This window comes from Thunnus albacares, chromosome 9, assembly GCF_914725855.1.
Source record: "Thunnus albacares chromosome 9, fThuAlb1.1, whole genome shotgun sequence".
Lineage (NCBI taxonomy): Eukaryota > Metazoa > Chordata > Actinopteri > Scombriformes > Scombridae > Thunnus > Thunnus albacares.
The window spans coordinates 3,023,900-3,036,382 of NC_058114.1; positions in this window are offsets into that span (position 1 = coordinate 3,023,900).

Consider the following 12,483-nt stretch of genomic DNA (forward strand, 5'->3'; position numbering starts at 1 on the left):
TGCACTTTTCATTCATAGTGAAACTCAAATTGCATACAGTGCATAATAAGAGTTAAAGGAGCAGTGTGTAGGCTTTAGAGGCATCTAACAGTGAGGTTGAGATTGCAACCAACCATATAAAACATTGGTATAATGTTCGTAAAATTTGGTCTAAAATATTTTAATTTTGTCACCCTGTGTCAGGTTTAATGTTTTATTTTGTAAGTAAACATGTGTTCTTCCTGTCTCAGGTTTCAACTTTACTGACCCACAAACTGATCACATTTTAAATAAAATGAAGAAATAAAGTGTTAAAAAACACATCATTTGGTTTGGTCAACAGTTTTTATTTATATCCAATACCTGCCTGTGTGTGTGCGCGTCTGTGTGTGTGTGTGTGTGTGTGTGTGTGTGTGTGTGTGTGTGTGTGTGTGTGTGTGTGTGTGTGTGTGTGTGTGTGTGTCTCGTATATTGGACTCTGCTGCCACCTGCTGATTAATAAAAAAATGACTTGAATATCAGATTTTACTTTGTGCATGCTTTGTATTTTCCTACTTTCTGTGCAGCAGTGGAAGAAGTACTCAGATCCTTCACTGCAGTAAAAGTACCAATACAGCAATGTAAAAATACTCCATTACAAATAAAAGTCCTGCATGAAAAATCATACCATAGTAAAAGTACATAAGTATTATGAGCTTAATGTAGTTAAAGTATTGCAGTAAAAGTACATAAGTATTATGAGCTTGATGTAGTTAAAGTATTGCAGTAAAAGTACATAAGTATTATGAGCTTGATGTAGTTAAAGTATTGCAGTAAAAATACATAAGTATTATGAGTTTGATGTAGTTAAAGTATTGCAGTAAAAGTACATAAGTATTATGAGCTTGATGTAGCTCATAATACTTTGCAGTAAAAGTATTGCAGTAAAAGTACATAAGTATTATGAGCTTGATGTAGATAAAGTATTGCAGTAAAAGTACATAAGTATTATGAGCTTGATGTAGTTAAAGTATTGCAGTAAAAGTACATAAGTATTATGAGCTTGATGTAGTTAAAGTATTGCAGTAAAAGTACATAAGTATTATGAGCTTGATGTAGTTAAAGTATTGCAGTAAAAGTACATAAGTATTATGAGCTTGATGTAGATAAAGTATTGCAGTAAAAGTACATAAGTATTATGAGCTTGATGTAGTTAAAGTATTGCAGTAAAAGTACATAAGTATTATGAGCTTGATGTAGCTCATAATACTTTGCAGAAAAAGTATTGCAGTAAAAGTACATAAGTATTATGAGCTTGATGTAGTTAAAGTATTGCAGTAAAAGTAGTGGTTTGGTCCCTCTGACTGATATATTATTATATATGACATCATTAGATTATTAATAGTGAAGCATCAGTGTTAGAGCAGCATGTTACTGTTGTAGCTGCTGGAGGTGGAGCTAGTTTCAATTACTTTATATACAGTTAGCTAGTTTAGTCCAACTGAGGGGTCGTGAGATGATTAATGGGAGAGGAAAGAAGAAAAAACAAAGTTCTGATACACAAATCTGTTTTCAGTTTTTGGACTTTTTCACTAATCTTTCACTTTTGCTGAAATATTGGATCATTTGAACATTTATTGAAATGAAAGCATGTGAGAAGTTTAGAGGGAAAAATCACTATTTGGTGGAGCTGTTAACAACTCATAGACATGTGAAATGTGACCCCGACTACACACTGCTTTTTGTAAGACATTAAAAGCCAAAAAGGTTGGAAACCACTGGTTTCATCTTTAACAATGTGTTGTATTTTAAAAGCTTGTTATATTATACATTGTGTCAAATCATCGTCTGAAAAGTAACTAAAGCTGTCAAATAAATGTAGTGGAGTAGAGAGTACAATATTTCCCTCTGAAATGTAGTGGAGTGGAAGTATAAAGTAGCATCACATGGAAATACTCAAGTAAAGTACAAGTACCTCAAAATTGTACTTAAGTACACTGTAAAAAAAAAAAAAAAAAAAGAGTTATCTCACAGAAATTTACTGTATTATTTTACATGTTTTTTTTTTTTGTTTTTTCTACATTAAGTGTAAATGCCATAAAAACACAGTAAATTATTTTTATTAAAATATTCACCATAGAATAAAGGCTGTAATCTGTAAATTAATATAACGGAACATTATAGTTTTTTGACAGAATTATTCAATTACTTAATGGTCTTGAATGTAAAATTACATTGAATTCTATGTAAAAATACAAAAAATACACATCCTATTACTGAATGTAAAATTAAGGGAACTTTCTGTTGGAGAAGAGACAAGAGATGATTACAGAAGATTAAGCATTGGCAGACAACACACAAAACTACAGACTAAGATGGTTAAATGCAATTCACATACAAAATTACCAAAAAAATTGCATCAACAGAAAGAGATTTCAAAATCTATAAAGAAATGCAAAAGCGAAAAAAGTCAAAAACACATGAAAAAGTTAAGCAACTCTCATTAAGGGAACATAATGCTAAAATGACAACAGTGAATTTCCAAAAATGCAAAAAAAAAAAAAAAAAAAAAAAAAATCTACATAGGAAATTGTTTTGTTTTTTGTTGCTTTTAAATGGAACAATTATGACAATGGTGATGATGGTTGTTGCCATGGTGCTTTCTTTCTTTGACCTGTGCCCTTGCTTTTTTATGTTTTTTTAATTCAAAAAATAAATATTCTATTACAATTTCCTTTTTATAATTTACTGATCTGTCCACTTTTCTTTGTTCTTAGTGGGTGGGAGGTAATCACACAGGCAAAGCTTAAAAATGAAAGAAAAACTATGTAAAGCATACGGTAACGGACTGTATGTAAGTATGCTCTGTATCCCACACAAAAAAAATATTTAGGAAACAAAAAAATATTGTATGTTAAAGATTTCTACTTGCGTTATTGATAGTTGGGTGGATGGAGGCTTCATCTGTATAATATTTGTGGATATTTGCAATTCAGTTCAAAACAAACAAACAAACAAAAACATTAAACAAGGCTACATTAACGATTCATTGACACTAAGCTTACCATGGAAATATATCATTTCTGTTCATTTTAATTTAGAAATGAAGAGGTATTTTTCATTTCTCATTTCATTTCACATCAAGACTTGTGTAAGCAGTGTTGCACTGCCTGTGTGGTCATATCACTTGGCTGGAACTCATTGAAATTTGTGATTGCATCTGAAATGGTCAAGAGCTTACAAACAGAATTACGAAAGGATGAAAAGTTTAACAATATTGTGCTAGACAAATTAATCAGAAAATTAAAAGACCAAAATATGGCTCATAACCACATGAGGTTATCATGTAGGAATATAATTAACCCTCATTTTATGGTACAGAAAGTAATTTTAAAAGTTACCATATCCTTAAATTAAATTCTCATTTAATATTTACCAATATTTACCAAGCGTGCAGAACATTCTAACAATGTACTTAACCTATTGATTATATATAATTAGTGCAATTACAAATATACTGAAATACACTTTTGTACACTTGACTGTATGATTTTGAGACACCATTAAGTTATACTTAAGTCTCCATCCACTTTAAATATTTTTTTTTCTCATTCCTTCACTTAGATGTTTGATATGCACTTTGACCCTCTGGTGTTAAAGGATAAAACATGCAGTTGCAATTTAAAGGAAATGTAATGACTCAGACTGTGCAATTAATTACATTATTGCACTTGAAAATTGAGCATTTTTACAATGCAGTGGACTGATTTAGCCTGGAACTGTGCAATCTACTGTGCATGACATTTGAGGTTACTATATAAATGGTGCATTGATTGAGAAAAGACCTTGATTGAAGCAGTTTATTCTATATACAGCATATCAATTGCCGAAGAGCAAAACCTCCTATCTGAAAAATGCACTTTTTTGAGAAAACTAAAAAAAAAACTTGTTGTTTTCTTGCAGAATGCTATTTGTTAAGGATACCCAATATATAATACCCTGTGTTTGGACTATAATACTATATTATGTGTTAACAATACTGTAATAAGGCAAGGCAAGTTTATTTGTATAGCACATTTCAACAACAAGGCGATTCAAAGTGCTTTACATAGAACACAAAAGGCATAAAACAGAATATAAAAGCAATACAAGTAAAAAGACTTATAAAAACTAACTAAACCTAACCCTAACCCTAATTAAAAAGTGTTATATTTGGAAATAAAAAGAAGCTAAAGAGGGAATAAGATAGATAAAACCAGAGAATCAAAGTAACAGTGCAGTGTAACCATACAAACCATACAAATAACCATACAAAGATACCGTAAACAACAGCACATAATATGGTAATATAGTCCAGAAACAGTGCATTATGTATTGGGTATCCTTAACAAATAGCATTCTGTAAGAAGTTTTTCTTAAACAAGTTTTCTCAAAAAAGTGCATTTTTCAGGAGGTTTTGCTCTTCGGCCATCAATATAGTACAGTATCTTCTAATCTTTATAGTGTACTGCTTTCATACAAGAAAACAATGTGCACATTGTTTTACGGTATTTATTTCAAAAAACTGAATTGTTATTTTTTGTTTTCTTAGATGGAGCTGTCTCACCACCATCCACTATTACTTTTTGTTATGGTCCAGCTGTGAGTACTGTAGCTCCCTCAATTTGTTTTGTGCATTGCATTGTGGGAGAATATTATGCATCAATAGCACGCACAAAAATCAATCAAAAGTCAATTTTGTCACTTTTCCATTATGAACACACTAAAGATTTAAACCTGCTGTATACTGAATGAGTGATACAACTGTGGTGACTGACGAATGAGCAGAATACGCTGAATGAAACTTAATGACTCTTTTGTCCACTCTACTGCTGTGTTTTTTTAGATATATATTGTATAGTCTGAATATACGTTCATATTTCTATCTCCAGTGGATTGAAAATGTGTTTTACTTCTTTAGGGGAGATGTCAATCAAAGACAGTCTATACAGGCCCACACACTGCTAAGTAGAGGTCTAATCAAGGAAAATAGGCAAAAAACACCTCTGTGGGTCTATCATTAGGGGCCTTTAAACTGGGAGAAGCAGAAGAATTTAAAAATACATTGTTATGACCCAGCCTAGGAGAAACCCTGGCGCAACATGAAAATGACACTCCCAAGAAACAAGCAACAGTAACAAGGGATTTTGCAGCCTTTAAACATTTATTTCATAGTTGTGGTTTCAGGGTGAGTTAACCTTAACCCTAACCCTAACCCAAAACAACAAACAAAAGGGAACTAAAGCTAATCAACCTAAAATTACTTATTTAAAACATAACGAAACAAAAATACAAATCACTGCCATAACTCCTAACTTAACAGAAACAGGAGGAAAGATATTAAACAAAAATGCCATCCACCCCTACAGAAACTGGGCTGTTAAATATATTTGCAAAGCTATTTACAATACTGTACACAGTGGGTCAGAGAAGCAGAACAACAACAGCAACAACAATAACAATAGATACATGACTAGCAACAGCAGGAACAATAGGAGAAGGACATCCCCACGTCAGTGCGGTCCATGGGGTTTCCTGTGGATGAGAAAGCACAAAGAACTTCGGGGAAGAAGTCAAGTTAGTAACATGCATTGATGGTAAATGAATACATACAGATGGAGAGGAGGAGGAGAGAGGAGCTCAGTGCATCAATGGAAGTCCCCCGGCAGTCTAGGCCTATAGCAGCATAACTAAGGTCTGGTCCAAGGCGAGCTTGGTCGGCCCTAACTATAAGCTTAATCAAAAAGGAAAGTTTTAAGCCTACTCTTAAACATAGAGAGAGAGAGTCTGCCCCCCCGGACCAAATCTGGAAGATGGTTCCGCAACCCTAACCCTAACCCTGATAGCTGAAGGCTCAGCTCATTCTACTTTTAGAGACTGTAGGAACCACCAGTAAGCCTGCATTCTGGGAGCAGTTTTCTAGTGGGGTAATAGGGTACTATGAGCTCTCAATAATTACAGAGATCAATGGCATAGAACCAACAGCAAGCATGCCAAAAGCAGTTACAAAAAATGACCAGCAGGTGTCGCACTGAGTGAACCTCCTCATCAATAGGTTTGTACACTCAATGTCTCAAAAAATAAATAGAAATGTGGATATGTTGACAGCTAGACAAAAAAACAGTCAGCTATAGATTGCATTGCATTTATGCAGTGACTAATGCAGTGACTAATCTACACAGACAGTGAACATCATATGAAGCATCAACTATTGTGCAGTAAATCAGTTTGGGACATCTCATCCAGGTAGCATCAGTTAGAATCAAGCTCTCACTGGACAGTGGCCTCCATCAGCTGTGATCATGTGGAGCCACTTGATAACTGGCAAAACACACTCAATGTAATTCTGCAGACCGGTTAGAGACTCATCCTACCTCATAGGAAGGGACTGCTTTACGGCTATTATGGAGATAGGACGAATAATTTCCGCCCACTAATAACTTTGTCGATATACATTTGACATTTGAATATTGTATTGAGATAGACTTGAAAAAGTCCAAACCTATCCTTGAATTTACTTAAATTTTGAGAATGCTACAGGAGGCGTTCAAGTTCGTTTCCCATACAATATGCTATGTCAACACTGTACTGATAGATATTGACATTTCTTTGAGTGTACTGAGAAGTTACACTGCTGGTCTTGAAGAACTCAGAGACTCCTCACGCTGATACACTGGAAGACTACGAAGGGCCAGAGTGCATCTCATTTTCATGAACATTTTGTTCCTAGACTGAAAATGAAAAAGTAATAATTATTACACAAATAATTATACATCACACAAACATCAAGCAAAATACTGTGTAACAGTTCGACTAATGTAATTTCCAAAAAATAATATATTTATGATGGTTCTATTTTTTTTTTTTTTAAACAACCATCGTTGCCCAAGCCAGTGTTTGAGAATTATATATATAAATGTTTGCAGTCATGTTTCCAGACTTTACAAACTTGCCAGGGTTGTAAAATACTGACTTGCAGTATTATAAAGTGCTATGCAGTGTTTTGGCATCTGAATAGTCTCCAAACGCATGGATCTATCCCTCGAACTGGACTTCTTGTATCATATTTCATCAACTCACTGCTACCTGAAGCAACATGCCAACACTAATACAGACCATTTTTGGTCTGAACAGGGTTCAGACAGATTTTCAGTCTGGTAATAGCTCAGTACATAAAAAGCACTGAGTCTACATATTCTTGAATAATTCAATACAAATATACAAATATACTACTCCTGATGCAGAGAAAATCAAATTTAAAACATAAATCTGATTGCTGTACAAAGGGCAATGTCATTCAGTCAATTTGATCCTGCGGGAACAGATTTAACGAAAAATATGAAATAATTTGTGTTACAGTCTTTATTGCTAATTATTCCAGTTAACAAGGACTTCACAATGGAATGCTTAAGTGACTTTTTAAATACAAAATGTAACTATTTATCTGACTTACCAATACAATAGCCGCCTCCTGGTGAGTGAGTGATTTAGTCCTAGATGTGCACAAAACACATGAATATGAACTTTTGATTATTTTACAAAATAACAGTCAAGTAAAAACGTCACATGTAATATGGGCAGGGTTTGAAGTGGAGCTACAATGTTAAATTGATAAAGTTCATCAATAGAAAATGAATCACCAATCATATCTTAATTTATAGGGCAGCACGCAGGGTGTGGTGGTCCAGGGCAGCAGGACCTTGAACGTGGCCCAGTCTTCTATGAGGGTTAGCCTCACTCATTTAACAGCCCACAATGCACCACACACGACGAATCTGACCTTTGCCCCCAAACAATCGGTCTCCTTCAAATTTTCTCACAACCCCCAAAGTCTCCATCCCCTAGTCCAACTTAGGTGGCTAGGCCATGGATGCACCGGGACCTAGGACAACCCTACGGACCATAGAAGCTGAAGAAACTCTGGACTGGAATCTCCAAAATACCTAAGAAACCTTTAACTTACTTTTAGACCTACCTACTCTTGCTCTAGGGCCTCAGCCCAAAATTTCCCTATGCAATTAGCCTCAGAATTGCTTGATTAACTATCTACCCAACCCCAACTTAACATTCGCCTCCCTCCTACCTTAATACTTAACCCTAATATTTACCTTTAATAATTTAAGTTAGTCTGGGACCTCCCTTAACCTACAGTAATACCTACCTTACTTACCTTATTCTAAGACTTACCGCTGTGCAAATAAACATAGCACAAAAAGTAAGGAAATTTGTGTTTGGTAGATCATTTCTTTGTTGTAACAATGCTTTTTGGCAATAGATCTTGTACCGTTGGAAACTTGTTTATTTCCCTTTTAAATGAGGAACATGCATTTGTGGGATGAGCAGCAGAGCTGAGTATGTGGGTTGCGCCCATGAAAAATTTGCCAGATCTTCTCTGCCAATGCCAAACAGCTTATTCTGCCATTGCCTCTTGTTTGGTGTTTGGTGGATTTGATGATTGAAGTTTGAAGAAACAAGACATATTGGCAATTTAACAATTGATTCATTTAACAAACAGGAGCCTCAGTAACGTGTGGAAGAACCATACACAGCCACAACAGCCTGGCACCTCCTCCCCAGCCTGGTCACACACTGCTGTGGGATGGCATCCCATTCTTCAACCAGCATTTGTTGCAAGTCAGACAACATGGTTGTGTTGGTCACTCTGGCACGAACAGCACACCCAAGCTGATCCCACAAGTGTTCAATGGGGTTGAGGTCAGGACTGCTGGCAGGCCATTCCATCCTCTCCACTCCCAAATTCTGGAGGTAGTCTCTGATAAACCCCCCTCTGTGGGGGCAAGCGTTGTCATCTTGGAGGATAGAGTTCGGTCCCAGACTGTGGAGATATGGGATTGCCACTGGTTGCAGAATCTCATCTCGATATCTCTCTGCATTGAGATTGCCTCCAGTGATGACAAGCCTCGTTTTTCCAGTGAGGGAGATGCTGCCCTACACCATCATACTGCCTCCACCAAAAGATGTTACTCTATCACTTGACTGGCAGCACCTGGGGGTAAGCTCAAAACAAGACTCAATAACAACAGCAAAATAAGCTGTTTGGCATTGGCGGAGAAGATTTGGCATATTTTTCATGGCCGCAACCCACATACTCAGCTCTGCTGCTCATCCCACAAATGCATGTTCCTCACAAATGTGGCACCATTTAAAAGGGAAATAAACAGGCTTTCTAACGGTATAAGATTTATTGCCAAGGAGTATTGTTACAACAAAGAAATAATCTACCAAACACAACTTTCCTTACTTTTTGTGCTATGTTTACTTACCTCCAATACTTACCTTAATACCTACCCTATTTACCGTTATCCTCATGCTTATCTCAATATTTACTAGACAGAAATACCTACCAAAAAAATACCTACTTACCTTAAATACTTTAAATACGTACTGTAGGAACAATTAGCACCTCAACACCTAAGACAGCTACTGAATACTCTTTAAAGTCAAATCACTTGCATGTAAATGTACAACCTATTGGCAGAAGAAGAACTGAGATGGAACGTGAAGCTGCTGCCGTGTAGAAGTCCACCCTCTACACCTTTACACAGGATGTGGACGTTTTTAGGTTGTTGTTTTTTTAAATAAAAAAACCCATAAAATTACATTTAAATGTATTAAGGGAAAAAGGTTTACAGGAGCAATATGCCTTTTACCTTATTATTAAAGGCTTTTTGTCCTTGAACATGAAATTAAATTGGATTTTTATGTGACGTGTTTATTTTCTCCCTCTTTATAATTATTATTTATATGTAAATTGATAATTAATATATAAAACAAAGGAAGATGACGGTCACGCTCTAGCTCCCTGAGATGCAGTTTATTGATATTGAGACATCCAGTTGGATTTTATTGATGTGTCGCTACAGTTAGTTAGTTAGTTAGTAATTGTGTCATGCTCATAACAAGTGTCCGGGCTATATGGACTTAAGACACCAAAATAGGGCTGCAATGGTGAAAATCAGCTGTATCTGTTAGCACGCTATCAATCAATTATATTCTGAATTTAATTAAAAAGTATAAATAAACCCTATGTGTCTATATATCTACATTTTAGTGAAAAAAATCCCCCCAAAACTTGAACTTTTTCCTTCTTTATTGACATAAAACAATGTCTTAATTGTTGCTTAATTAAATCTTTCACATTCATAAACGAGAGAGAGTGACATGTCATCTTGAAAAGGTTTCATGAGCACTTTATTCTCATACATGAGAGAGCCCAGTTTCATCAGCAGACACAGAAACCGGATGAGAAAGTTGAGAACTTTATACGTGCACTATATGAACTTTCAGAGAACTGTGAATTTGGGGAGAAAAACGAAGAAAGACGAAGACATCAGAGACAGACTAGTTGTCGAAATCCATGATAAAGAGTAATCAAAGAAACTGCGGCTCATAAAAGACCTCAGGCTGGATGTAGACATACAAACAGTCAGACAAGTAGAAGATGTGGAGCAACACATGAGCCAGCAGGGGGAGCCCTCACACAGCATAACAACAGTCTGGAGGCCAATATGCCCATAGTGAGGGAAGATGTACAAGATGTGGAAAGACACAACATAAAGAGAAGTCAGCATTCAGGAGCATGATGCACGGATGGAGAAAGTTCTGGAAAGGACAGAGAGAGCTGGATTAACAAAGACAAATGTCACTTCAGACAACAGCAGCTACACTTCCTGGGACACGTGGTGAATGAGAGAGATGTACAGCCGGACCCAGAGAAGGTCAAGGTGAAAGCAGGTCTGCCAGCCCCCAACAAACAGTACTGACATATTATGACCCTAACAAACCAACGGTGGGATCAGCAGATGCAAGCAGCTTCTTCAACAACATGGAAACCCGTTGCTTACTGCTCAAGAAAGCTCACAAGTGCAGAGACATGCTATGAGTCTGGACATGCAAATATCTGAGTGGCATGGATCGTTTCAAACTGATAACTGACCACAAACCCCTGGTCCCCTTAATCAATATCAAAGACCTGGACACAGTACCAATCAGGTGCCAAAGATTGCTCCTCAGGCTGATGAGGTTTAATTCCACAGCTGAATATGAACTTAACAAGACACTGGTGGTGGCAGACACGCTGTATCAGAGTCCAGCAGTCAGCACCATAGAGGCTGATGTCAGCTGTTATGTTAACTCCATTATAACTTTAGCTGCATCCAGGTGGAAGCTGATTGAGATCAGGAGAGCCTCACTATCTGACAGTGAACTCCAAGCAGTAGTAAACCTGGTAAGAAATGGATGGCCAGACCATTCTAGCCATCTACACCCCTCAGCAAGAGACTATTACCACTACAGAGGTGAGCTCTCAACTTATAAATTATGCAACTATATCAGATTTTCATGCAGGGAATAAACAAAAAGACTGCAACCTATGTTAATGTACAATTACAATTAAACTAACATGTGTCAAATATGAGAATAGCAGGTAACCTTTTGCAAACACTGCACACATTCCCGCTATCTGAAACAGGTGAGAACAACATTGTCAATTTCTTGATTACACAGGGAACGATGCAAAGACACACTGTGCGAGGATGCCGGTGATAAGAAACGCCATGGAAACACAAAATGTCACATCTGTTTTTCACATACATTAACACACACAACCCCCTTCTGTGCCTTATCTGCAGTAAGGTCGGACGCCACAGGTTTGACAGTGTGCGCGTCTCACGTTAGGCTGCTGCGTCGCTTCATCTAGAGATTCGAGGTCTCGCCTATTTTCGCCGCGTGACGTGCGTGGTTCTCAGCAGAAATAGACAGGGGACACGATAGAAAGACAGGGCTGCCAGTGGCAAAAGCGCCGCAGCAGACACGCTTCCAGTGTGGATGCTACAAGCGTGAGAGACGCAGCAGTTCAGCGACGCACTGCTGAGGTTCACGCATCGAGTGTGTGATTGCAATGAGGGCTTCGAATTGTGTTGAACATAGACTGACTGTTGGGGTCTTAATATTTAGAGAAGAAAAATTAGATCTACAAATCACACCTTCACAAGGAAAAAAGCATGGATGCTACATATGCAATTTCAACTTGTGGTCTAAGAATGTATTGGGAGACAGTTTCCAACATTTTTAAGGTGGATTTATAGCCTTTATTATAGCTACCTTCAGGTTTTGAAATGAAATTACTTATCTTTTTTTTAAAATAAGCATGTGTTGCACATGTCAATATGAATGATAACAAAAAACACTGTCAGAGCAGTATCTCAAAAAAACAACAAATGAAGTCGTCACTGAGAGGGACACAGAGAAACCAGATAACAGGCTGTTACACTGTTTGAATGAACCAATGATAAACCTGATGGCAAACATGGACAACTAAACTCATTAAGTGCAATAAAACCTTTGCGAGTAAAAAGCCAATCAGCACTTTATTCACTGCAGCCTCACAGCAGTGATAACATGATGAGCTGCACTCTCACAACTCGGGTCAGGGAGGTGTAGGCAAGGTGCAGCTTTTACTCACTC